The sequence below is a fragment of the Muscardinus avellanarius genome, assembly GCF_963383645.1.
Source record: "Muscardinus avellanarius genome assembly, chromosome: 18".
NCBI lineage: Eukaryota > Metazoa > Chordata > Mammalia > Rodentia > Gliridae > Muscardinus > Muscardinus avellanarius.
In genome coordinates, this window is record NC_137804.1 from 9,468,932 (window position 1) to 9,496,574 (window position 27,643).

At 49.0% G+C, this 27,643-nt stretch overlaps 1 protein-coding gene across 2 annotated transcripts in view; it reads left to right on the forward strand.

Moving 5' to 3' along the window:
* Positions 1-27,643, forward strand: part of OSBPL10 (oxysterol binding protein like 10) — a gene marked incomplete at both ends in the record, with an annotated part of 220,022 nt that overhangs the window by 170,697 nt on the left and 21,682 nt on the right. The window lies entirely within an intron of this gene.

The window sequence follows — 27,643 nt, forward strand, 5'->3', positions numbered from 1 at the left end:
TGCTACTGGACCCGGCCGGGGCTCCCTCTAGGTGTCACGCCCAGGGTCAGGCCGCAGGGGACGGCTGCCCCGCCTCGGGAGCGGCCCCCACAGACCCTGACCACGGCGAGGCCCGGCAGGTGGGGTGGACTCCGCCATCTGCTTTGATGATGTGATTCTCCCGACTCTGCCTCACAGCGGCCGCGGGCAGACAGCCGCACGCAGATCCCTTTTGCAAACTGAACTGTATGTCACGAGTGACTTTTTGTGTTTCTCCGTCCTCTGATGCACGTGGTCTCTTGAACCGGGCTCGCGGACCGACTGTTTGGTTAGAGGTCATGGTAAATTTTCGTTGCGATCGTTTTAGCCTGGTCACGGTGCAGCACTCAGTCATCCTTGCCGTGGGCTCGAAAGCCCTAGCAGAGATTTCTTCCATCGAATAGTCTTGGTGACCAATTGGACTTTTTTTTTTCTACCCCAAGCTTGACGTGATTGCATTCTCTGGCAGTGACTTGGGCTCAGCGGGCCATCAGGTCCCCAGCCCCTTCCTTCAGGGCCTTCTCAGGGTGGGAAGGCAGGGGGTGTGAGCTTTTGGAAGGCTTTTGGCCTGTTCACCTGTGTGAGGCGTTCGGGTTGACAAAAGCAGCTGACGTGTACGTCACAGGTGAGTCGGCGGCTGTGACAGGCGGAGTCTTGCTTTCTCTTTGGGAGCCTGGCCACGGTGGCCTTTGAAGGCGGGTGTGTAACTGCTGAAGGGGCAAAAAAATATAATATCCTTTCTTCTAAGAGAGAACCCTGAGGGAGGAGTCAGAGCATCGTGATGACCGTATTTCAAGTCTCACTCGAGAGAAAAATGAAAAGAGCAATGATGTTCGTAGATTTTTACCTTTTATTTTTTGGTACTGGGGATTGAACTCAGAGGCATTCTACCTCCAAGCTACAGCCCCAGCCCTATTTTATTTTTATTTTTTGAGACAGGGTCTCGCAAGGTTGATGAGCGTCTCACTACTTGGCCGAGGCTGTCCTTGAGCTTGCGATCCCGTCTCAGCCTCCCAAGTACTGGGGTTGCAGGAGTACACCACCATGCCTGGCTTAGAGTGTGTGTGTGTGTGTGTGTGTGTGTGTGTGTGTGTGTTAGTGGGGATTTAACTCAGCGGCATTCTACCTCCAAGCTACATTCCCTGCCCTTTTTATTATTATTATTATTATTATTATTATTATCATTATCATTATTATTTATTCTTTGCAGTACTGGGGATGGAACCCAGGGGCATTCTATCTCCGAGCTACACCCCAGTCCTATTTTTATTCTACTTTATTTATTTATTTTTATTTATTTATTTATTTATTTTTGGTGGTACTAGGGGTAGAACCCAGGGGCTTTCTACCTCGGGGCTATATTCCCAGACCTACTTTATATTTTATTTGGAAACAGGGTCTCTCTAAGTTGCTGAGAGCCTCACTAAGTAGCTGAGGTTGGCTTAGAACCCGTGTGATCCTCCTGTCTCAGCTCCCAAGTACTGGGATGACAGGCGTGTGTGCGTGACTACGCCCAGCTGAATTATTAGATCTCTAGTGACCATTTCTCAGTCCTTCGTCCCCAGCAGCACTCTCAGGCAAAACCTAATAGGGATGATAACCTACAATGCTTATTTCTTAGGGCTGGCGACGTTCCTGTCCCCGTGAGTCTGTCTTGGTGTTTCTGCTGCGTTTCTCTGGGAGCGGCTTCCTCTGACTCTGAAGTTTGAGGCTGGGGCTGTTGTTTTTACCTACGATTGTTGCTGCCTGCTGTGTCCCTTCAGTCACTAGCAGCATTATCAGAAGATAGTGTATAACTATTCATAAGAAATAACTAGCTCCCAAGTTCAAGTTCTAATAGGTACCCTGAGGGAGAAGCCGTTTCCCATTAAGTCAGCGACAGCCATTAATTTCTGCTTGTCGTTGGTGCCCTTAATCCTTTTGCCAGAGCAATATAAGACATCTTTTCAGTGACTACTTCTAGCAGTGAGACCTTTACGGAGTAGATGGTGTGCAGATGGTTTTCTGAGAAGGGAGAATTAGAGGTTTTCTTTGCAAAGGCTTCCCTCATTTTTCCCAATGACAACTCCGGTAGATGATTTTCAAATCCCAAACAGCTGAGACAGGAGGATCGTGGATTCAAAGCCAGCCCCAGCAACTTAGCGAGGCTCTCAGCAACCTAGCAAATCCCTATTTCCAAACTTAAAAATAAAATAGGGCTGGGAGTGTAGGTTGGAGGTAGAATGCCCCTGGGTTCAACCCCCAACACCAAAGCCAAACCAAAACACCCAAACAGCTAGTGTTGCTTGGACGCTATTTTTCATTTTAGGCACCGTGCTTTATCATTTATTTTGTGTTTGTTTGAACAGTTGGAGCAGCTAGCAAAATCTACCTGATAGCTCACCATCTCCTTTCCATACAATCAAGAGAAATAACTCAAGAAAGAATGACGTGAAAGTCCTAAAGGCCGCCAGCTCCTCAGGAGAAGCTTCCTTGAGCCCTTGGACATGTAGAATGTACTCACCGGAGCAACCAATGGGGAACTCGTTTCAAGAATTGCACTTAGCCGGGCGTGGTGGCGCACGCGCGTCATCCCAGCATTCGGGAGGCTGAGACAGGAGGATGGCGGTTCGCGGGCAGCTTCAGCTACTTAGTGAGGCCCTCTGCAACTCAGTGAGACCCTGTTTCAAAATAAAAAATAGAAAATAGGGCTGGGGGTGTAGCTCGAAGGTAGAATGCCCCTGAGTTCCATCCCCAGACCCGCAAGAAAGAAAGAAAGAATGAATGAATTCCACTAAATCAGGTGTGGTGGTACATGCCCGTAATCTCAGTACTTGGGTGGTTGAGACAGGAGGATTGCATATTTGAGACCAACCTCAGCAACTTAGTGAGGCCCTTAGCAACTTAGCAAGAGCTTGTTTCAAAATAAAAATAAATAAAAAAGAATAGGGCTGGGGGGTATAGCTCAGAGGTAAAATGCCCCTAGGTTTAATCCCCAGTAAAATACTCGTGCGCGCGCGCACACACACACACACACACACACACACACACACACACACACACACAATTGCAGTTATCATTGTGCTTTAGCTAAATAAACGATTTTCTTCCAGTTTGCCAATTTGATCATGGTTCAGGCCTCCGTTAACGTTTGGGATTCGAGAAGCATCTCGCCGTGACTAGGTCTGGCCAAAATGACCTACACCCGGAAAACCAATGTGTTTCCTAGTTCAACCTGCCTCATTCCCAGCAGAACAGAGGCTGGAAGAAGAACAGGTGTTTTATGCACGAGTGAGAAGGAAGCCCGGGCCGGTCGGCTCTGCCATCGAGCCCGGGGGTCTCGGCATTTGATTCTGTTGGGCTGGAACTAACTGAACATGAAGACGAACCATCTTCTGTAATGACCTGAGTCAGAATCTCGGCCTCCAGCCCATTCTTGCTGTGTCTCCGCCTTCTTCATTTCTGTGCTGCATAAACATGCAGGGCATTGTTGATTCAGGATGTCCCGGCCATGGGCTGTTGATGTATTTTTGAAGATACGAGGGAATATATGTTATTTTAGTCCTAAAATATGTTATTTTAGTCCTTTAGATAATCCTTGCACAAAAAATTCCAATCTTATAGGCTTGTTCAAAATACTTAACACATTTATTGGTTGTTGACACCTGACTAAGGAGAGAAGCAGCCGTCACTGAGTCATAAAGATTGAAAATTCTTTATTGATCAGTGCGCAGAATTTAGTTCCTGATGGCTGCTACACAGGACATATTAATTTTAAAGTTTTTTTTACAGATAAGTTGACGGGTGATCGGGTTTCCTTCCTGCTCCACCTCATTTCAGTTTGTTTATATCTCATCCCCACATTCTGTGGAACAGACTACTTTTTTCCTTTTTTTTTTTTTTCCCGACACTGGGGATGGAACCCAGGGGCATTCTACCTCTGAGCTACACCCCCAGCCCTATTTTTATTCTTTATTCCAAACTAGTATCTCACTGAGTTGCAAACAGCTTCACCAAGTAGCTGAGGCTGTCCTCGAACCTCGAGCCTTCCGTCTCAGCCTCCCAAATGCTGGGAGTACAAGCGTGCGCCACTGTGCCCAGCTGATTTTTTCCTTTTCTGAGATCCGTGTGATCCCTAAACCCTCGAGTAGTCTTTGGGGATCACGCGGCCGCTCCGCACACAGAACGGCGGACTCACAGCCGCACATCACAGAGCCAGCCAATGGCAGAGACGAAACTGGTACCTGGACTTCTCCCAAGCCAGTGTCCCTTTTCCTTTATACCAAACCATCTCCGGCATGGAGTCGGGGTGCTTTAGCTGCCAAAGACATAAAACCCAACTGTTAGCAGCCCAAGTGGTAATAACGTGCAGACTTCACATTTGAGAGAACATTCTGGCGGCCGGCGCTCCAGGTCTGATGCCGCAGATCGTGATGGCTTCTGGGATCCAGGCTTCTTCCTCTCTCTTTGCTCCTGGCTCTTCATCCTCATTGCTGGTCACCCCATGGCTCCGATTCCGAGCATTGCGTTTCGACAGCAGAGCCTTGGAAGGGAAGAGATGGGGGCTCTTCTAAGACTCTCCTTATTTGGGAAGGGAAGGCCCGGTACGGCTCCCCTGTTCTCCCACAGCCGGAACCGGTGCATACACCCGAGACTGCCAATGTCTAACTGGACTTTCGTGATTCGCCCCTCCACCACCACTTTGCTGCAGATGGGAGCCTCTTACCTGAGACCAAAAGGAGCTCAGGGTTCAGGAGCTCAGAACCGAGTCTCTTAGCAACAGAGAAGAGGCGGAGGGCCCTTGGGTGGCGACAGATGACGGCTGCCGCCACCCCCCCCCCCATCTACCCCGAGCAGGGTACGTCGTCTTAGGCTCCCTGAGACTTTTCTACCATGAACATAATATCTCAAAGACCTAGTTCTTTGAGGGAAGACCCCCCCCCATGTCTGACTCCATTATTTGGAGACTCCAAAATACTTCTGCTTGTAGTAGATGCGTGTGGGTGATGAGCTGCGTTGGCGGCGCTCGCGGAAGAGCCGTGATTTTTCTCCTCTGTGCTCCTCAGGGTTCCATTAGCCCTGGTAGAAGTAACCGTCGCTCAGCTACCGAGTGCCCTACGGCTCACATACGCCACAGCAACGAGAGACTCGTTAGTGGCCAACGTCCTGGCGCTTATAGGCTCGATATAGATGCTCCTATTACCTGGTCCATTTCAAGACATTGGCCTTGACACGAATCCAGCAGGCACTAGGTGGCGGTGGCTGAAGAGGAGCTCACTATACCCTTTCAGAAGAGCCCGGGGCATTCCATTTAGACGCCGGCGCTGGAGGAGCGAGCGGCGATTTCATCACCTGGATTTCTTCTCTTCAGCCGTTGGACTTCTGGGAAAGTGGTCCATCCTTCAGGCAGATGTGGAAGTTACGTCTCCTATGTATCAGACCTCAGGGCCTAGGAAAAATTGGAAGGATCCAGGTTGTCACTTTTGCTGGATGAAACACACTGTTCGCTTGTGCCAGCGTAGTAAGACAGTGATCATCCACTCTGCGATTTTATTGATTCAGCAAATACTAATGAGTTCCTACTATGTGTGGGACGTGGAATGCAGCCTTCCTTAGTTTAGTGGATTTTCATAATCCAGCTTATTAGCTTCATGGCTATTCATAGCAGCCATAAATATATATATATATATTTATATATGGCTATATATATTTATATATTTTTATATAGAAATATATTTATATATGGCTATATACATTTACTACATTTATTATTATATATAGGGCCATATACACTTATGTATATTTATACATATGGCTATATGTATATAGCCATAAATTGTGTGTGTGTGTGTGTGTGTGTGTGTGTGTGTGTGTGTACACGTGTGCACTGGGGATTGAACCCAGGGGCATTCTACCCCTGAGCTACACCTCCAGCCCTATTTTTAGTCTTGATTTTGATTCAGAGACTCGCTCTGTTGCAGAGGGCCTGAGTAGCTGAGGCTGGCCGTGAGCCTGCAGTCCTCCTGTCTCAGCCTCCCAAATACTGGGATTACAAGCTCGTGCCGCCACACCTGGCTATTGATATTTTGAGATTAGAAACAGGAGAAATGGCTGTTAGCCAGGGTCCATTACTCCGTAGGTCTCGGTGGTGACTGACTTGTGTCACCTGTGAGGTGGTTTGGAGTTTGAAGATGCGTTTCTGTGGTCCCCGGGCAGCTGTAATCATCATGCCTGCCATGACTGTGAGCTCCTTCCAGCTTTTCAAAATAGTGCTTTTTCCGGGCGTGGTGGTACACGCCTGTAATCTCAGTACTTAGGAGTCTAAAACAGGAGGATCACACGTTCGAGGCCAACCTCAGGAACTTATTGAGACTCTGTTTCCAAATAAAAAATAAAAAGCGCTGAGGGTATAGCTCAGAGGTAGAATACCCCTGGGTTTATTTTTTATTTTTATTTTTGGTGGTACTGGGGGTGGAACTCAGAGGCTTTCTACCTCCAGGCTATACTCCCAGACCTCTTTTATATTTTATTTTGAAACAGGCTTTCAAAATAAAAGTTGAAAAGTTTCACCAAGTTGCTGAGAGCCTCGCTAAGTAGCTGAGGCTGGCTTTGAACCTGTGCGATCCTCCTGTCTCAGCCTCCCAAGCGCGGGGATTACAAGCGTGCCCCACCATGCCCGGCTTGCCCCTGGGTTTAAGCTGCAGCACCAAATAAATAAATAATTTTAAATTGCATTTTTCTGCCTTTTTCTTTTTCTTTTTTTTTTAATTGCTGAACGCCAGTATGTCACTTTATTATTTGGCTTATTTTCCCATTCGTCTGCCTTCCTTTTTCTTTGGTGGTGGTGGGAGGGAGGGGATTGAACCCAGGGCCACAGGTATACTAGACAGGTGCTCTACCCCTGAGCCACACACCCCAGCCCCTTCCTTTTCTGTAACAACAACACAACCATCGTACACAAAGCTAAACCCCCTGTATATTTTCAAGAACGCCCCTTGGACTTGGTTTCTGGAAGCTTCCATGGGCTTCCTGGCTACAGGCATGACATGAATATTTTCCCATGCAGTTTGGGGAGATTGCTTGCACTCTGCACCCCCTTTTGAATGTCTCTGTCGTCTTGGCCAAGCGTTGGCTTTAATGAAAGAGAAGTGGAACTTAGCGGAGGGCCCCAGTTACGCCCTCGCCAGGCGGATGTTCGGGGCCTGTACCGGGCCTGGACACTGGATTAAGTAAGTGCAGGGGTCATCTCAGGAGATTTACCGCAGTGGCTCCCTTCTCTCCCCTCCCCCAGGCCAGGGGGCTTTGTGACATAGCACCCTCTGGATTGTTGGGGAGAGGGCCACCTTGGATTTATCAATTGTGAGCTGGATCCCTATGAAAAAGATCAGCGTGGAGAGCTCTAATCCCGCCCGCCCTGCAGCAGTGCCCCGGGGGTTTAGCGCTTGGACACTGGTGAATGGAGAGGGGCTTGGATTGCGCCCCGGGTCTCTCTCCTCCCCCGTCACTCCTCCTGTTGCCACCAAGGGAGAAAGATCTGAGCCGGCGGTGAAGGGTTGAAGAGATGGTAGCGCTGTGGTATGGAGATGTTTAGTCTTCCCTTGCTCCCAGTACTTGTGCTCGCCCCATAAACATGGGCCCCCAAATGTCACAACCATCTCTCCTTCCCAGTCTGTCACCTGCCCAGACCCGTGAGAGCGTGACGTCGTGGCAGCGGGAAGGAGCTCGGCACTCGCCGTACGTTTTGTACCTGTCCACGAAGCCTCGCTCTCCTCCAGGGGATTTATACACCGGCTCTGCTGCCGGTCATTTTCCAAAGATGGAAAGCCGACGCGCAGAGATGTATGGCCTTGGAGAAGGGATGTTATGGACGGAAAGAGGAAAGTAGTTCTTGTATATGCTTTGGCCTTTGCCTGCGTTCATCCATGAGTTCTTGGTGTCTTTTACTGGGGATTGAACCCAGGGGCATTCTTTCCCCAAGCTACATATACGTCCAGCCCAATTTTATTACTTATTTGTTACGTTTATTTAATTTTTTTCTGTGGTACTGGGGATTGAACCCAAGGGCATTCTACCTTTGAGCTATAACCCCCAGAAGGATTTTAGTTTTTTCTTTGGAAGCAGGGTCTCACTGAATTGTGGAGGGCCTCACGCTGGCTACAAACCTCTTATCCTCCTGTCTCAGCCTCCCAAGCACGGGGATTATAAGGGTGCACCACCATGCCCCTCTTATTTATTATTTATTTATTTTTGTGGTACTAGGGGTGGAGCCCAGGGGCATTTCTACCTCCGGGCTATACTCCCAGACCTATTTTATACTTTACTTGGAAACAGGGTCTCACTAAGTTGCTGAGAGCCTCGCTAAGTAGCTGAGGCTGGCTTTGAACCCGTGCGATCCTCCTGTCAGCCTCCCAAACACTGGGATTACAAGCATGCACCACCACACCCGGCTTAATTTTTTTTTTTTTTGGTGGTACTAGGGATGGAACTCAGGGGCTTTTCTACCTCTGGGCTATACTCCTAGACCTATTTTTATTTGGAAACAGGGTCTCACTAAGTTGCTGAGAGCCTCACTAAGTAGCTGAGGCTGGCTTTGAACCTGTGCAATCCTCCTGTCTCAGCCTCCCAAGCGCGGGGATTACAGGCGTGCGCCACCACGCCCGGCTTCTGGCTTAATTTTTAAATTTTGAAACAAGGTCTTGCTTAGTTGCCGAGGCTGCTCTCGAACCTGCCATTCTCCTGTCTCAGCCTCCCAAGTACGGGGATTACAGGCGTGCGCCAACACACCCAGCTCATTTTGCAAGACGGGTTGACTTTTGTAGCATTGCTGGGGCTCACTGTGTGCTAAATCGTAAGGATAAAATTTTCAATTTTGAGTGATGGCGGGATAGGAGCGAGCGGCGAGGCAGACAGAGGGGTGCGCATGTGACAGAAGCTGTAGCATGGCTTGTACAGTTGGGCAACATCACCCAGGCTGTAGGTCTAGAGCCCAGCAGCCATGTGTCCATCACATGAACTTCCCGGGCCTATCGCTGTTTGTCTGCCCCTCCTGTCCTCAGCTGTCCTGTGATGCTCCATCCCCATGCCCCTGACGACAGTGCTCCCCCGACCCTTCCTGCCGGGGTCCAGCCCTAGCAGAGTCGAGGTTCGTGTGCTGATGAGGGGAAGCCGAGGTCGATGAGAGAAGAAGCCACCCGAGATCAATCTTCTCCATTTTATTCAGGATTTGTTAAAATTCTTATACTTTATTTTTTGGCAGAAAAACAAGGACATAGCCATGCAAGCAGGATTGCCAAGGATGGAAAAAAGTTTATTATTTTTTATAAAGTTTTGGGCAAGGGTGCCAAACATTTAAATAATCATAGTATGCTTTGTCTCACTTCATAAGGCTGACTCAAACTTACTCTTATACAGTGGCTCTAACTAAGGTCAGTTTGAATTTAATATTTGGCCCAATATCTTTATCCTTGGGAAAAAATCTTTGCTGCCTGAGTCTCTCACAAGCCGCTGCCCATCAGTTTTAGTTATGATGTTTATACATAAAATTCCAATTATACATATTAATCCAAATAATCCTAAAATAATTTTATGAAGAAAGGAATGCTAGACATACTTCACGGGGATCTACGCCGTTGCGGAGCCCCTGATCTGCAAGATATGCTGTACCACCTTCCCAAGGCCCTGGCTCCGTTCTCTGTCATTCGCCCTTTGCAGCTGGCTACACACACCGGATCTCATTACTGGCTGTGAAAATCCCAGTAATGACCGCGGGTGGCGGCGTACTGCCACAGGAAGGGAAAGGAAGCCGGGAATGTGAGAAGATAGGCGATTCGTGATCCTTGAGGGCAGCACCCCGGTCCTGAAAACCAAGTGCCATTCATGCAACCCCCATCCCTGCCCATGTTTTCTTCTATCATCTCTTTGAATTGTTTTTTTTTTTTTTTTTTTTTTTAAAGAATAAGAAATGTATTGCCGGGCATGGTGGCACACACCTGGAATCCTAGGACTTGGGAGGCGGAGACAAGAAGATCACAGGTTTGGGGCCAGCCTCAGCAACTAAGCTAGACTCTTAGCAATCCTGTGAGACCCTGTTTAAAATAAAAATAAAAAAATGTACAAGCCAGGTGTGGTGGCACACGCTTGTAATTTTAGTTCTTGGGAGGCTGAGACAGGAGGATCGCAGTTTCCAGGACAGCCTCAGCTATTTAGTGAGGCCCTCTGCAACTTAGTGAGACCCTGTTTAAAAATAAGAAATAAAGGCCGGGCATGGTGGCGCACGCTTGTAATCCCCATGCTTGGGAGGCGGAGACAGGAGGATCACGCAGGTTCGAAGCCAGCCTCGCTGGTAAAGAGACCCTGTTTCCAAATTAAAAAATATAAAAATAGGTCTGGGAGTGTAGCCTGGAGGTAGAAGGGTTTCCAGGAACCCCAGTACCACCAAATAATAATAATAATAAATAAATAAATAATAAAAAAGAAAGAAATAAAAAATGGGGCTGAGGTATTGCTTGGAGGTAGAATGCCCCTGGGTTCAATCTTCAGTATTATAAAAAAATTTTTATAAAAAGGTTTGGGGGTGTATCTCAGAGGTATAATGCCCCTGGGCTCAGTCCCCAGTACCACACACACACATGCACACAGAATAAGAAATGTGTAACTTTGTTTTATATAGCTATCTTAAAGCTAATGTTGTAAAACTATCAACTCTTCACTCGTGCTAGCAAATGTGTAGCATTCAACCCACAGTTGGAGTTCTGAAGAGCATGTGAGTTCCTCCGGAGAAAGACCCACCCGTGAACGGCAGTCATTTTTTGGAAAATGTGTTTCGGGTTCTGAATATCTTCTTTTCAATTGCTTGGTACTACAGTGCAGAGCTGGCTTGTCGTTTGGGCTTAAAAGAAACACATTAGGTAATTGAAAGAGAAAACGACTCCCCTGGGGGATGTGAACTTTTTGAGTAATGGATTGATTTGCGTTTTGTGTATTGCATTGAGAGGAAATGGAAGGAAGAGGAAGGGGCCCCATTTTCTCTTCACCTACATTTCCAAAATTCCAGTAGGGTGAATTTTTAGCACCAACAACTTTGTTTAGAATGAGATCTTAGACAGACAACTTCATACCAGGGACATAATTTCCATTTCCGTTATTTTACTAGGCCGGTGGCTCTCAATCAGGTGAGTGGGGGGTTGTCACCTGCAGAAGTAAGGAACAGGTGCTCAGGTTGGCTACTGAGCAAGCCTTAGCAGGAAAGCCCCTGTGAGCCCGAGTCCCCCCCTCACCGAGGTTGTTCCCATCCTTGGGGAACACGGGCTCCTTGAAGAAGCAGTCAACGGGAGCCGTAAGATACAAGTCAACAGGAGAACGCAGCGGTCCTCGTTCAGATTATTTAGATGTTGAGATGGCTTAAAAAGTTCTTCAGCTGGGCACAGCAGCCCATGCCTGTAATCCTTGTACTTGAGAGGCTGAGACAGGAAGATAGTAGGTTTTGAGGCCAGCCTCAGCAATTTAGACACCTTTTCAAAAGAAAAAAATAAAATAGGGAGCCGGGTGTGGTGGCGCATGTTTGTAATCCCCCCGCTTGGGAGGCTGAGACAGGAGGATCGCACAAGTTCGAAGCCAGCCTCAGCTACTTAGTGAGGCTCTCAGCAACTTAGTGAGGACCTGTTTCCAAATAAAATATAAAAAAGGTCTGGGAGTATAGCCCGGAGGTAGAAAGCCTCTGGGTTCCACCCCCAGTACCACCAATCAATCAATCAATCAATCAATCAATAAAATAGGGCTGAGGGTATAGCTTAGAGGTAGAATGCCCCTGCTTTTAATCTCCAGGACCAAAAATAAGTTCTTCAAATCCCAGTGGGAGGTGCAGTTTATGATCGTGTTTCTAGGATGGTAGGAAGGAAGCCACTATTTTCTCTTCAGTGTGTTGATATTTTCTTATTTTGTGCTGTTCCCTGGAGGAGGGGTTACTTGCATGATGTCTCTGTGGAGTTAGACAGAGCACTTTGAACCCTGCTCTTTCGGTTCCTGCCTGTGGGAGGCTAGGCATGCGTGTTACCAGTGGTTGTGATAGTGACTTCCTGGTGGAACTGGTGTTGATCATGTGAGCTCATTTATTTCCAGGTGTGTGGCCTTCAACACTAGGTCAGGACTTATTAAAATTGTTCTTTGGGGCCCACCTAGCTTACCTCGCCCAAGAGCATTTGTTATGCTATTCTGAGGTTGTTATGCTGTTGTGTCTAGAGGAGCCGTCTGGGTGTAAATAGTGACATGGGTGAGGTGAGGCATGATATACCATGGGCTTCCAGGCTGGAGGTATAGCTCAGTGGTAGAGTGTTGGCTAGGCATGCCTGAGGCCCTGAGTTTGATCCTCAGCACCAGAAAATAATAATTAATAATAACAACAACATGGGCTTCTATTAATAACTTATCCAGCTATAGCTTCCCCTTATACAGGCGGTTTAATCATTATCAAGGTAGGTTTTTATCTTGCCTAAGTTTTCTCCGAGGGCTTCTAAAATCACCGGGCCAATTGGCAGAGCAAGCCCAGGTCAGAGAGCACCCACAGCGGCCCCCGGTTTGTACAGCAGAAGAAGGCTGAGGTGTAGACAAGTGCAGAGATAGAAGTAGTCTGTATTCGTTTCCTCTTGCTGCTATAACAAATATCCACGTGTCTGTCATCTTAAAAGTACAATAAGTTAGAAGTCCAGGAAAGGTCTCAGTGGGCTAGCTTTAAAGGTGTTGGCAGGGCTGCTCCTTTCTGGGGTGGGATGGGGTGTCTAGTGGAGAATCTGCTTCCTTGGATTATTTTTTTATTTTTATTTTTTTTGTGTGTGTGTGTGTTTTTCCAGTACCTAGAGGCTGCTGTATTCTTTGGCTTGTGGCCCCTTCCCCTCCATCTTCAGAAACAGGGACCTCTCTTCTCATTGACCCTGCTTCCATCGTCCGTCTCCTCCTGACTTCCCTCTCTGCCTCTCTCTTCTGTAGTAAGGACCTGTGTGCATGCTTTGAGCCCACCTAGAAAGCCTAGAATAATCCCCCAACTTTAAGATCAGATGAGTAGCAACCTTAATCCCACCCGCAGCCTTAACTCCTCACTGCATGTACCTTCCCATCCACAGTCCTGGGTGTTAGGGTGGGGATGGCCGCGGGCCATTATTCTGCCTGCTACAGCAACACCTTAGGTGTGTGTGTGTGGGGGGGGGATAAAAACCGGGCCAGTTGTTACATTGCCCGCTCTGAGGAAAACATGCCTTAGCTGGGTTCATTACTGGAAGAGAAGTCACTGGGTCTGCTTCCTGTGCACAGTGACAGCTTTCCAAGCCCACTTTTCCACGGTCTGCCAGTGACTGTCTCCCCCAACACCACCTCCTCCCAATGACCCTCCTGATTCTCAGCCAGGAATTAAACCATAATGTCTCACCCTTGATGGTTCATGCAATTCAGAGCTTAGAGGTGGGAGGAGGAGGAATTTTTTAAAATGACTGTAGAACAACATAATCGTCACACTTAAAAAATAGAGTATGAGTTGGCCATGGTGGCGCACGCTTGTAATCCCAGTTCTTGGGAGGCTGAGACAGGAGGATCGCGGTTCGTGTCCAGCCCCAGCTACTTAGTGAGGCCTCTGCCACTTAGTGAGACCCTGTTTCAAATATAAGGAATAAAAAATAGAGCTGGGAATATAGCTTGGAGGCAGAATGTTTCTGAGTTCTATCCCCAGTATGGCAAAAGAAAAAAAAAGTTAATTGTGGAAATAAGTTTGGAAAATGTCCCCGTTTGAAAAATGATTTTCTTGCTGGGTGTGGTGGCGCACACTTGTAATCCCAGCGTCTGGGAGGCTGAGATAGGAGGATCGCTGTTTGAGGATAGATAGCATCAGCTACTTAGTGAGGCCTCCACAACTTAGTGAGACCGTGTTTCAAAATAATAAAAAAAATAGGGATAGTGATGTAGCTTGGAGGTAGAGGTAGAATACCCCTGAGTTCAACCCCCAGTACTGCAAAAAAATTATATATATATTATGAGCTCGGCAAGGTGATAGGTACATGTCTGTGATACTGCAGGTTTGAGGTCAGCCTTAGCAATTTATTTATTTTTTATTTTTTTGGTGGTACTGGGGGTGGAATCCAGAGCTTTCTACCTCCGGGCTACACTCCCAGACCTATTTTATATTTTATTTGGAAACAGGGTCTCACTAAGTAGCTGAGGCTGGCTTCCAACCTGCGCGATCCTCCTGTCTCAGCCTCCCAAGCGCGGGGATCACAAGCGTGCGCCACCACGCCGGGCTCTCAGCCTTAGCAATTTAGTAAGACTCCTGGGTTTAATCCCCAGTACCCCCACACACAGAAAAAAAAAGTTATTTGTACATACTAAGCCCTTAAGTTCTTCGCCATGTGCAGAGACGTTTTCCACACTTTGAGACTGCTTGAGCCTAGTCCACACAAGAAGATCCCTTAGTGCGACTCATTTTTGAGAGACACGTTTCCCCCGCATCCTTTTGTGATGCTGCCCAAATTTGACATTGGAGCGGTAGCTAGGAACGGGCACCTTAGAGCGCCGCCCGGGTGGGTCTGTGCGGTGTGTTTTTCAGACCCTCCCGTAGGGAACTGCTCCATGGAGACCTTATTTACCCTTCCCTCTCCATGCAAAGACCAAAATGCAGAGAGATGCCTCCTCTAGGGGTTCCAGGGAGGACCTTCTTTCTCTGTGCAGGGTCCAGCGTTGCTGGCTTTTAATGTAATTTGATGCAGCTTATTGTCAAGTTGAAAAAACATGGTTTTAGTTTCCCAAGCAAAACATTTAAACTTCCCAAACAGAAGCTGAACTTTTTTTTTTTTCCTTTTTTTTTTTTTGGGTGGTATTGGGGTTCCTGGAAATCCTTCTACCTCCAGGCTACACTCCCAGACACCTATTTTAAAAAAATATTTATATTTGGAAACAGGGTCTCTTAAGCCAGCGCGGCTGGCTTTGAACCCGCGCGATCCTCCTGTCTCCGCCTCCCAAGCGCGGGGATGACAAGCGTGCGCCACCACGCCCGGCGCTCTTTCTTTTTTTTAAGTGTCAAAGACATTGGTAAAGTGTACAGTCAAATTCAAAGGAAGAGTCACCTACAGCAGGTTATTTTGAAACAGAGTACTTGCCTGAGGAAGATGAGTTTTGTTCAGGAGTAGAGACCTATGTCAGTGTCCACCCAAGTGACCTCAGACCTTGGGATCTCTGTGCATTTGAGGTTCCAAACAAAAACTAGAATTTAGCATTTAGAGGAGCTCAGGTCCTACCCAATGACGGGCAGACCTTGACACTCATGTTCTCCTGAGCTCATTGTAATAATCCCACGGTTTTGATCATTAATAGTGCCGCCACTAGCCATTCGCATAACTCTAGGATGATTACAGCCGCCTCAGAAAATTTCTTCTTGAAATTTCCACTGAGCAGAGCGTTTTGAGAGCAGGGACAGGCAGAATGTGATCCCGTGACAGTTTTAAAAGCCGAGGGCATAGCGAGCCTCATTAGGATTTTACCGCAATGCTATACCGTGAAAAAACATGAATCGCTGCGATTACCCTCTTCGATCGTCCATTCAGTTCACGTTAGAATAAAAGTACTGCCGGGCGTGGTGGCGCACGCTTGTCATCCCCGCTCTTGCGAGGCGGAGACAGGAGGATCGCGCAGGTTCGAAGCCAGCCACGCGCGCTGGCTTAGGAGACCCTGTTTTCAAATATAAAATGTAAAAATAGGTCTGGGAGTGTAGCCCGGAGGTAGAAGGGCTTCCAGGAACCCCAGTACCACCAAAAAAAAAAAAAAAAAAAAAAGCATAAAAGTACTAAGCCAGGAGTGGTGGCGCACGCTTGTAATCGCCGCGCTTGGGAGGCGGAGACAGGAGGATCGCACGGGTTCGAAGCCAGCCTCAGCTACTTAGTGAGGCTCTCAGCAACTTAGTGAGACCCTGTTTCCAAATAAAATATAAAATAGGTCTGGGAGTATAGCCCGGAGGTAGAAAGCCTCTGGGTTCCACCCCCAGTACCACCAAACAAAACAAAACAAAAACAAAGAATAAGAATAAAAGTACAACGGAAGCCTTCCTCCCCTGTCTCCGTGGCTGGAAATGGACAAATTAAAAAGCAGAGAACGTGGCCCCTAGCTGAACCCCGAGGCACTGAGTGGGATTTAGAAATTGGCGCTTTAGGGAACATCCCTGGTTCTTTTTCTCTTTGTGGAATCCGGAGCTATGTTTGTGTTGGTGTCTGGGTTCTGTTTCTCTACAAAACACTGGAGCCTGTCTTCTCAACCCCGTGGTCTCTTCTTGGCTTGTTAATATTTATTGAAATTGGGACATCATTGGCACCTACCACAGCCATGTTTAAGAAGAGCGCCCAGTGTAAAATCTCCTAAGCCTTGGATTGGTTTTGAAGTCCCTTGCTCTTGGTCGGCCTGCGGTTCCTAAATCAGTGGTTACTTGGGAGCCAGCAGATAATGATCCAGAAACTTCACCTCCTGAAGCAAAATAGGGTAAATCTGCTGAATTCCAGTGTTCGCAGGCCGGGCTGCAGCTGCGCAGACCTCCGCGCGCGCGTTTTCTCTGTGGTCTGGAGAGAACATTATCTGCAGAAGAGTTCTTAATGCACCGGGCTCTTTCCGTTATCCATGATGCAGTCCCTTTTGGCCTGCGAAGAACACTAAATGCCTCTTGCTTTTAATGAGCTGCAAATCAAAGCGGGTCTGTGGTTTGCAATACCACTGGCCATTTCCTTTGTGCGACCAGGCCCAAAACTTCCATTGGAGAGAATCGGTGGGGAAATTTCAGGTGAAGAGATATAAATGATTTAAATGGACACATCAAATTTAAAGTCCAAATTGAATAGCCACCTGTCAGGGCATGAGTGATCGTATAACCCCCCCCCCCCACACACACACACACACATCCAATCAAGGTGGATCGCTTTTGGAATCTGTTCTGGGGTCAGGTGAAGCTTCTAGAACCTGGCTTAAGGTTGAGAAAATGATTTTCTTTTTCAACTTGGGCCTACTCAAGTTTATGGGGAAGTCACCCATTTGTCCTTGTCTGGATCCCCCCAGCAGGCAGCCCGGGGCCACGGGCGCTCTGGGCGCTCTGGGCGCTCTGGGCTGGGCTTCACAGTCCCTGTGTGCAGTGCTTTTGTGATAGCTCGGGTTCCTCCAACCCCCATGGCCTGGGGTCCTTTGAGTAGCACACATCAGAGTCCCCAGCGGGGAGGCCTTGCTCTGCGGAGCCTGGGAGAGGCAGGGAAAGGGAGTCGCAGGATGGATATAGACTCGCATGATGGGCAAAGAGTTTCCTTTGCAAGTTGAAAACATTTTAGAGATCTCTTGTACAACAATATCAGCATGGTGACGACTGCCGGGCGAAGTGGTGCTCTAATCCCAGTACTCAGGAGACTGAGTCAGGAGGATTGCAGGCTCAAGGCCAGCCTCAGCAACTTAGTGAGGCCCTCCACAACTTAATGAGACCCTGTTTCCAAATAAAAAGTGAGCCAGGCGTGGTGGCGCACGATTGTAATCCCAGTACTTGGGAGGCTGAGACAGGAGGACCGTGGTTCGCGGACAGCCTCGGTTGCTTAGTGAGGCCGTCTGCAACTCAGTGGGACCCTGTTTCAAAATAAATAATAGAAAATAGGGTGTAGCTTGGAGGTAGAACACCCCGAATTCAGTCCCTATTACAACACACACACACACACACACACACACACAATTTATATATATATGTACAGATGTGTGTGTGTGTGTAGTGACTACTACTGAACCTTACACTTAGAAACAGTTAAAAAATATTTACATATAGAGCCAGGCATGGTGTAATCCCACTGCTTGGGAGGCTGAGACAGAAGGATCGCATAGGTTCAAAGCCAGCTGCAGCTACTTAGTGAGGCTCTCAGCAACTTAGTGAGACCCTGTTTCCAAATAAAATATAAAATAGGTCTGGGAGTAAGCCGGAGGTAGAAAAGCCCCTGGGTTCCACCTCTAGTACCACACAAAAAAAAAAAAAGAAAGAAAGAAAAAAGATTTACATGTAAAGAGATACAGGCCAGGCGTGGTGGCGCACGCTTGCAATCCCAGCATTTGGGAGACTGAGACAGGAGGCTCACAGTTCACAGACAGCCTCAGCTACTTAGTGAGGCCCTTTGCAACTCAGTGAGACCCTGTTTCAAAATAAAGAATAAAAAATAGGGCTGGGGGTGTCACTTGGAGGTAGAATGCCCCTGGGTTCCATCCCCAGTGCCGAGAGAGAGAGAGAGAGAGAGAGAGAGAGAGAGAGAGAGAGAGAGAGAGATAGATAGATACAGGTACAGAACTCATGGAATTGAATGTTAGGGTCTATACAGTTTGCAAGGCATAAACTATAATTGCACTTGAGTGAGGGCTCACCGTCAAAGGAATGCAGGTGCCAGCCTGCTCGCAGGCGTGTGACTGCAGCCCGCCGCGGGCCCTGGACCTTGTATTCCTGCCTGGCTACGGTGATCTGGCGCTGCCGGTCTGGAGGCCACGCATTGAAAGAATCGGCCTGATTTAGAGCCTTTCCCTGTGGCCCCTCATTCTCTCCCTTTTATTTATTTATTTTTATTTATTTATTTTGTCTGTCTCTACTTTGGAACGCAGGCCCATAACCGCATAATTTGTGTGAGCGGCCGCGCGGCTTAGCCGTGAGGGGCGGGAGTGACTTCTGCGCCGCCCTCCGCTCTCAGCATTAAAGCCGCGTCGTGTTTGACTCTGCGCCGAGGCCTTTGCCATCTGCAGAATTAGGAGGAATCCATCACCCGGCACGGAGCATCAGTCAATAATAATTTAAGCCGTGGCTACGGAAAGGCAGAATTCTATTCTGGGAGCGCACCCGGGGCTGCGAGGGAAGCTAATCGTAGGTAGCGGAATGCCTTTATTTAAGGTTTCAGGCCCGGGATCATTTTATTTACTGCCGGTTACTCCAGCTCCATTCTGCCATTTCCTTTCAGAGATGGACGTGTTTGGAAAATTGTTCATTTTTTTTTAGGAATTTATTTTATTTTGTTTTATTTTTTGTATGTATGTGTGGTACCCAAGATTGAACCCAGGGACAGTCTACCTCTGAGCTATACCCCCAGCTCTGGGTATTTATTTATTTATTTATCTATTTATTTATTTAGAAGCAGGGTCTCGCTAAGTTGCCAAGTACCCCCAGCCCTGGTCATTTATTTATTTTATTTAGAAACAGAGTCTTGCTTAGTTGCCGAGAGCCTCACTCAGTGGCTGAGGCTGGCTTCGAACCTGTGCGATCCTCCTGTCTCAGCCTCCCAAGCGCTGGGATTACAAGTGGGTACCACCACACCTAGCTACTGTTTCTTATTTTTTTAATTTATTTTTTGGTGGTACTGGGGTTCCTGGAAACCCTTTTACCTCCGGGCTACACTCCCAGACCTATTTTATACTTTTTAATTTGGAAACAGGGTCTCTTAACCCAGTGTGGCTGGCTTCGAACCTGTGCGATCCTCCTGTCTCAGCCTCCCAAGCGCGGGGATTACAAGCGTGCGCCACCACGCCGGGCACCTGTTTCTTATTTTGAAACAGGGTCTCACTAAGTTGTTGAGGCTGGCTTTGAACCTAGACCCTCCTGTCTCCGCCTCCCGAGTACTGGGAATACAGGCGGAACCACTGCATTTGCTTTGGGGTATAAACTAACATATTCACAGGCCCCAGGGATTAGGATGAGGCCGTCACTGGGGTCTGCCCGTCATGGATGCCGTTTTGTTCAACAGGCAGCTGGAGTCAAGAAAGAAGGCTGAACTTGGGCTCTAAATGTGAGAGCTGTCAGGGTATGAATTGTTTAAAACCACGGGGTCAGATGGCATTGTTGAGATATGACAGGCATGACATACAGTTCACCTTTTTTTTTTTTTTTTTTTTTGTGGGTCTGGGGATGGAACCCAGGGGCATTCGACCTTTGAGCTCCACCCCCGACCCTATTTTTTATTCTTTATTTTGAAACAGGTTCTCACTAAGTTGTAGAGGGCCTCACTAAGTAGCTGAGGCTGTCCGTGAACCGCGATCCTCCTGTCTCAGCCTCCCAAGTACTGGGATTACAAGGGTGTGCCACCATGCCCGGCTAGTTCACCCATTTTCAATGTAACATGCATTCAGTAGACTTGAGTATACTCACAGTGTGTATCATCATCATCATCATAGCCAGTTCTAGAACATACTTTCTCTAGAACATTCTTTCTCTAGAACATTCTTTCTCTAGAACATTCGTAATACTTGAAAAAGAAACCCTGTTCTTTTTAGCTATCACCACCATCACCTTCATCCTCCTAGCCCCTGGCAATCCACTTTCTGTTTTGGGTGTTTCACATAAATCAATTTACAAAATATGTGGCCCTTTGTGACTGACTGGCCTTTTCATTTTAAAGTTGGATTTTTTTTAATACTTTTGGATTGGCCTCATTTTCTTAGGTTTTATTCTTTTAAAGTATTTGTCAGAGATGGATCGTAAGCCACGCTTTGGGTTAGAATTCCAAAAATGAGTCCCTGGGCTCACCGGTCAGGAGGGTGTTTGGGTGAGGTGGCCTCCACACGCCACGCCTCAGCTCCGGCTGGGAGCTTCTGACTGACCCGAAGGCCTTCCTTCCCCCAGGTCTGAGGTGGCCTCTCAACCGGGCCGTGAGTGGGCATCCCTGGAGCCCTCGTGTCCCTCCACCAGAGGAGTGGGCCTTCCCGGTCCAGTTAGAAAGCGCGCGTGCGGTTGCACAGACAGAGCTGGCTAGGCGCCGTTGTGGGTGTGCGCCACGCCCGAGGGGGAATCCTCGGAGAGACCGAGGCGCCACCTCTGTCTCCGGGAAACGTGGTTGAAACTGAGTGTTGAACGGTGGTGAGTTTGGAACTTACTCAGGGCTAGGAGAAAGGAAGAAAGGCCTCTGTACCGCCTTTCATCCGAACGCGAGCTGGTTGAAAGTGGAGACCGTGTCATAAGCATCCTTGTGTCTTCAGTGGGTTTCTGCAGCAGAGATAACAGTAGTTGCTTGGGGCCTGGCGCCTGCTCAGCTCCCAGCACCCGCCCCGGCCCACTGTGCTTACTTTTTATGTTTTTCTGTCTGGTATAGCCCCACACCTGGGGAGCGATGCTGCCCCACGGCCAGCGCCCCGGGTTATTTGGGAGCCTAGACTGTGTGTCCCCAGACCCTTTTATGTCTCCATTCTGCATCTGGGTGGCACCCTAGAGCTCTGAGAGGTGCCGCTGAAGAGGGGGCTGCAGCGCGGGCTGCAGCGCAGGCAGGAGGGTTCAGATGTGTTAGCAGTGGCTTCAGGTCAACCTGCCCGTGGGTACCGCTCTTATCCACATGAGCATCCCAGGGCTCCTGGGAACATGGCTCTTGTCTACACATCTCCATGAGCCGTTTCAACGTAGACCCAGTGCCCGACACGTGTTTTCTCCTTGTGACTTCTTCAGATGTGGCTGGCACCACCTCCATTTTAATTTTTTAATCTTTTTGGCAGTACTGGGGATGGAACCCAGGGGCATTCTACCTCTGAGCTATACCTCCAGCCCTAATTGTTATTCTTTATTTTGAAACAGGGTCCCACTGAGTTGTAAAAGACCTCACTAAGTAGCTGAGGCTAGCTGTGAACCACGATCCTCCGGTCTCAGCCTCCCAAACGCTGGGATTACAAGCATGTGCCACCATGCCTGGCTGTGTGTAGGTTGTTTTTTTGTTTTTTGCTTTTGTTTTTTTATACACAAGGAGATCAAGCCTCATGGGTGGTGGAAGCTTCAGAGGGCAGCTCTAGACGGTCTGTGTGCGGGCACCGCTCCGAGCACCCCTGTATGCTTCCCTGTCTCCTAAGGCCTGGTGCCTGTTTGTTCTGTGGCCCCTTCCTCTTTCCCATGACTTCTCTCCGGGCCATGGTGCCTCTGGAATCCACACCGCACAGGCTGCACCAGAATTCGAACCATGGTCCTTCCGCCTATGACGTGGCTTGCAGGAAGCCCTGCTGGGCTCCTGGCCCCACGTCACTAGTTCAGTATTGGATGTGGCTTTAAAGCCCGAGCCTGCCAGGTATGGTGGTGCATGCCTGTAACCCCACAACTTGGGAGGCTGAGACTGGAGGATCGCAGGTTTGAGACCAGCCTCTGCAGCTTAGCAGGACTCTTACCAACTTGGCAAGACCCAACAAAAAATAAAAAGGGCTGGGGGTATAGCTCAGAGGTAGGACGCCCCTGATTCCATCCCCAAGCAACACACACACACACACACACACACACACACACACACACTCACACACTGCTAGTCTTTTGTTCCTTGAGACGGTGTGTGGAGCGTCTGATGCATGCAGCTGGCCCTCCGCATCCCATCTGGGACCCTCCCTTTCAGTCCTGCGGCTGGCGGATGCTGGAGGACCGCACGCCCGTACACCCCGCCTCCTGCATGCAGGCTGTCCCTGTCGCCATCAACACTCAGCCCAGACACAGCTGCAAGGTCCTTGCCTCCCGTTACTCGAATGGCTGCTTCCTCTTTTTTTTTTCCTCCTTTTTTGTACTTTCTTTAGGTTTCCTTTTGGTTTCCCTTGATTCCTTCCTTATTTCCTTTTATTGAAAAATAGCCTAATGGAGTGAGACAAAGACTTGCCGCCCTCCCTTGCGAATGGCCTCCCTGAGCGGGTTTAAAGAAAACACCTGCTACCCCCCTGCCCCCACCCCGGCATAACTGTCCCCGAAGGTCCTGGCTGATGACAGAGGCCCGCACTCTATCCCTCCCCCAGACGTGACTGCTTTTTACCTTGTAGGGTGCGTTTATTAAAATTGACCTCTCTGCAGGTTGGCCCCTTTGCTCAGGAAGAACATCTGTCCTTCCAGACTGTGAGAGCCAGGTGCGGCCACTGTGTGTGTATGTGTGGTTAGCGCAAGATCCAGCCCGGTCACCGCGAGGCGGCAGCGGGATTGTGATGTCAGTGGCCACCAAGCCCAGCATCTCCAAAATGACAGTGGTAGCCAGCCTGCGGTGCGGACATGCTTGTAACTGGGACCTGCCAAAGCTAAGAACCAGCCTCTCCACCGGGTCCTCCCTAGGCACGGCCGGCTCGTTGACGCCACCTCCAGATGGCAAGATAAGGTCGCCTGAATAGGGTGGTGGCCTTCAAGGCACGGTCGGCCACCTGGCTTTGGAAGAGGCTCCACGCGGAGGGCAGTACATGCGCAGAAGCCTTCAGCAGCCACCCTGCGTCAGGGCCAGGGGGCAGCGCGCTGTGCGAGACCCAGCCAGGGACATGCGTCCCCAACACCTGTCTTTGGCATGACTTCAGACCAGGGGGAGCCTCCATCCGCTCGACTGAGAGACCTTCCGCCTGGCAAGGATGGCCGACTTTTGGGGAATTTGGAACAGGCGCCGAAGAAACGCTTCCAGAGGAGAAACCCCACTGGCCCGAAGTGTGGGAAAGACCGTAGGTCACCAGACGCAGCCCCCTCCCCTCTCTTCCTGGGACACAATTCTCTCCGCTCAGGGAAGATAATTTCTCCAGACACTTAATAGCCGGTGCCTTGTGCGTGGTACTCACGGGGGAGAAGTTTCTCGTTGGCAAGTGGGGGTTAAGAAAGCCGAGCGGAATTTGTGGACTGCACGCCCCAGCGCTTGCCGGGGTCTGAGCGTCGGACTGGGTCTTCCAATACAATTTAGTTTTCATGACTCTGTTAGGTGGGGCTTCTTAGTATGTAAAATATTGCTGATGTGTCTGATTAGGTGACGATTGTGATAATCTAGCTAAATCTGCTGTGAATGGGAAAATGGCTAGAGATCAAAGGGGCCGTGCCCTTGGGTTGACGGACTCCGCAAACGTCAACAATATTGTCGCTAGAACGGAAAGGAAACAAAATTGGTCTAGAGGTTCTAGAGTGGTTTCCTGGGCAGTTGAGTCTCGTCAACACTTAGGTTCCCTGGCTTCCCTTCCAGGGTTCGCTGTGTGTCTGTGTTCATGACTGTGGTCTGTCTCCCCAGCCGCCTAGCCTCCGTCCATGGAAAATGGCTTCGTGGACCTTATTGAGGTTGCGTGGCCCGTGTGTGGTGGGATAGACATTACAGCATCCCCTGGTCCCTCCTCTGCCTGGCCGCTTCTGAGCTCTCGTCGAAGTCATCTGAGGATGGTGCTGTGCACACCTCATGTCTCCCACCGTCTGCCTGTGACTCTCAGAATACCCTTACGATTCTTTCTGAAGGGCTGGGGTGTAGCCCAGTGGTAGCGCATGTGCCCGGGTCCTAGGATCAATCCTAGCATGCTCCCCCCAAAAGTCTTTTTGACATGGCTAGATTTCCCCCATGTCCCCATAAAGCTAATATCTGGATGTGTTCGGTCCCGTCCAGGCCAAGGTTCCTTGGTGCATGCTGGCACCTCACCCCAGCACCTCCTCGCCAAGGTCACCGCATGGGGAGAAAGTTGCCAGGCATTCGAGTTAATGGAACCGCCGTACATTTGCTGCTGCTGGAAGGGAATTGAAGTCCACTCTCATTGGTTTACTTGCCCGTCCTTGGCATGGAGGTTTTTAGGGCAGTTTCTAAGCCACTTGGAATGGGCTATGGTTTTCTGTTGGTGTTATTGTCTATTTAGGAATATCTATTTCAGCCAGGCATGGTGGCACACGCTTGTAATCCAAGCATTTGGGAGGCTGAGACAAGAGGATCTTGGTTCAAGGACAGCCTCCACTACTACTCAGTGAGGCCCTCTGGAACTCAGTGAGACCCTGTTTCAAAATAAAAATTAAAAAAGGGCTGGGGGTGTAGCTCGGAGGTAGAATGACCCTGGGTTCCATTCCCAGTATTGCAAAAAGAAAAGAATATCTATTCCATAATCAGGCCGGGTGGGGCGCACCCGTAATCCTAGTATTGGGAGGCAGAGACAGGAGCATTGTAGGTTCCAGCCTCAGCAACTTAGCAAGGCCTTCGGCAACTTAGACCCTGTGTCAAGATTTTTTAAAAAAGAAGAAAAGGGCTGGGTATGTAGCTCAGAGGTACAATGCTCTTGGGTTCAATCCCCAGTACCAAGACAAAACAAATAATACCTGTTCTAAACTGGGTGTGGTAGTGCATGCCTGTAATCTTGGTACTTGGAGGCTGAGGCAGGAGGATACCAGGTTCAGAACCACTTAGCGAGGCCCTCACCAGCTTAGCAAGACCTTGTTTCTAAATAAAAAATAAAATCAGGCCGGAGGGTGTAGCTCAGGGGTCGAATGCCTTTGAATTCAGTCCACGGCACGCCCCCCCCCCAAAAAAAAAAAAAAAGAAAAAGAAAAGGCCTATTCCATGATGCCTATTTACTTGGGCCAAGATGGCCGAAGTGGTCCCTCACCCCTGTATGTGCACTTTAAGCTCTGGCACGCCTGGGCTCCCGCCCGAAGGCAAAGGCGCCAAGTAGAACCAGCCAGGATTCTGCCCCTTGAGTTCAGATGTCAGGTCAACGGGTACATGCAAATTAAAGGAGGTCGCAGGTCAGATGGACCCCAGCTCTCTGGGCACCCAGTCACTGAGGGAAGCCGGGGTGGGTCAGGCCTGTGATAGGGTAACGCGTAGACTCCGCAGATAAATGTCTGTTTTACGGTTTTTCCTCGAACCTTCACAAACTGTAATTCAGTTGCGTGTATGTACTGAATAATAAAAAAAAAAAAAAAGATTTGAATTTCATTTGGTCGTGTTTGAAATTTGCATTTGTATTGAAGAGTTAAGAATTCTGTAAAAAATAAGTGTAGACCAGAGGTAGAAAGTCTCTGGGTTCCAATACCACACATACACACACACACACACACACACACACACACACACACACACACGTGAAAGCAAAGCTGTTTCTCCCTCGCCCGTGTCCCTGTGGGAAGACTGGGACCCACGTAACCCAGCAGGGGTCACGTTTGTTCCTTCTGGCCTTGGCCCTCGGTCTTAGTTTCATGGCCCGGCTCTTCCCTACTGCATACAAAGCAGGGTTCACACCGGGTGTGGTGGCACACACTTGTAATCCCAGTACTTGAGAGGCTGAGACAGGAGGATCACAGGTTTGAGGACAGCCTCAGCAAGTAGCGAGACTCTTATCCACCTATGGAGACCTTTCCAAAAATAAAAATAAAAAATAGGGCTAGGGATGTAGCTCAGAGGTAGAATGGCCCTGAATTCAATCCGCAGTAACACACACACACACACACACACACACACACACACACAGCAGGGTCCAGTGTTTAAGGGCTGAGTCGTATCTACAGACACTCTCTTTGCCTGTCTTCGAGTCTCAGCCCAGTAGCCCATTTTTTAATTAATTAATTATTTATTTTTGCAGTACTGGGATTAGAACCCAGGGGCATCTACCTCCAAGCTATATCCTCAGCTTTATTTTTTATTCTTTATTTGGAAACAGGCTCTTACTAAGTTGCAGACGGCCTCACTGAGTAGCTGAGGCTGGCCGCGAACCTGCGATCCTCTTGTCTCAGCCTCCCAAGTACTGGGATTACAAGCGTGTGCTACCACGCCTGGCTCAAAGTACCCATTTCTTATGTGGTCTTACCTTAGATCCTTAAGAGGCCATGAGGTCAGCTAAAGGGCAGAGACCCTTCTGAGATCCCAAGAAGAGAGATGCTGGAAGCATACCAGACACACAATTTTTCCTAAAATGCCAAGGATGCTGGGGGCTATCTTAAGGACTGGCCATGGGGCCCAGGCCAGACAGAGCCTTAGCTCTGAGCACTAGACAATGTCCCCAAACCCCTGCTCACCCATGAAACTTATCCCATCCATCAAAATTTCGCTTCTTTTTTCCCCATATTTGCTAAGGGGCAGAGTCACTCAAAATTGGTACCAGCATAAGCCCCGAGGTGCTCGTGCTGTCGACATACTGAATCACGATTCTTTGCATTTATTAAACAATCTCGTTTCCCCCCTCCAAGCCTGCTTCTCTTTAAAACACATCTTGATTCCATTTCGTCTCTAAAGTTGTGTCCGTTCCTATGGCCGGGCTGGTGACTCTGCGGACACCTCTTGGGGACGGGGAGGGGGAATCAGCGTATTCTTCTAATATAACTTGAATCCATTTGCTCCGCATCGCGAAACTCTTTCTGACGTCCAAGTTTTTTCTGCAATGGCGTCACCTCCAGTCTGCTGTTACCCCTGCCAGGTGGAAATCCATGGGCGTGGAGGGCGCGGGGTTCCGGGGGCGGGAGAGGTGCGGGCGTCTTGCGCATGGCCGATTGTGGCAAGGGGCACTCGGATCCGGCGACAGTTCTTGGAACCTGTCGATTCCATGTCACAGAACAAACCCTCGATTCTAAAAAGGAAGAAGGTTTGGGGCCTTTAAGCCTCCGCCGGAGCCGGGGGCTTCAAACCTGCCTCGGTGCTGGCGTTGAGTGACTCGTGGGCGCTGACAGCTTTTCCCTTCAGGGCCAGTGGACCTCACAGCGGTCCCCTCTTCTCTCCCCCTCACCCCCGTGTGGAGCCCCAGGGAGGGAGGATGCTGCTCTGTCTGCAGCCGGGCTGAGGTCCGATTGCGTGGGGCGTCTGCCCTTGTAGACGCCGCCATCGACCTGGTGAATGAAGCCAACCTTTAAAACAAGAGCAAAAGCAAAAAACCCACAAAACTTTACCCATGGTCAGGTAGGAGAAAGTTTGTTTATGAATCGTTTTACACC